Raw genomic sequence first — 945 nt, forward strand, 5'->3', positions numbered from 1 at the left:
GGGGGGGGGATGACATGAAGGTTGACCACAGGTCGGAGTTAAACCCCGGCCCGCATTGAGGAGTAAACCTCTACATATGGGCGCCTGCTCTACCAATTGAGTTATCCGGGTGCCCTGCCAGGCCTTTTTTACGCATTAAAGAGTCAGCTCACCCAAAATAATGTAAGTTAGTGTTTACTATTAATAAAGCTTACATCTAGATTTAGCCGTGCAGATTGTTTTGTATTTGAAGATGTTTGTTATGCATTAGTTAATGTGGATAATCACCAGACCTCACCGTCTTCCTTGAAACTACTTTCCATCCAATAGGAATCCTGGAAATAAATGTTGCTGTTTTTTTTGTTTGTTTTTTAACACTGTGAGCAACACACATACACACCCACACATGCACACACACACACAAACACACACACACACACACACCAATTCCTGTTTACCTCCATTATGGGTTGAGACAGAAATCTCAGAGACAAATATCTCAAATTAACTGCTAATAAAACCAAAACATAATTGCCTCCCATAGAGTTCTATCCTAAGGAATGCTGCAGCTGTTCTGAGGGCCTGTGGCTCCGGACCAACTCTTTGCTGAGACTTGACAAAAGAGCTGCCAATCAAGCCAATTTAGTATCTTACTAAAGTTGTAAAATGTCTTCTCTCTTTTTAAAAGTACTCAGGCATGACTCGAAGCAGGACGTTACTTTAAAGCACAGCAGTGTTCAAACGCAAGAACTGGTTTCCAGGATCTACTTCGTTATAATTACTGAAATGCATTTGCTCGCTACCTCGTTATCAAAAACATGTACTAAATGTGTATATGTACTAGGTTCTCCAGTTAGTGCCCTTGATCAAGGCACAGGCTCCGATCTGGATGGGTCCCTGGGCGCTGTACATGGCTGCCCGCTGCTCCCTTGTGGGATGGGTTAAATGCAGAGAATGAATTTTGCT

This window comes from Etheostoma spectabile, chromosome 8 (assembly GCF_008692095.1).
Source record: "Etheostoma spectabile isolate EspeVRDwgs_2016 chromosome 8, UIUC_Espe_1.0, whole genome shotgun sequence".
Taxonomy (NCBI): Eukaryota; Metazoa; Chordata; class Actinopteri; order Perciformes; family Percidae; genus Etheostoma; species Etheostoma spectabile.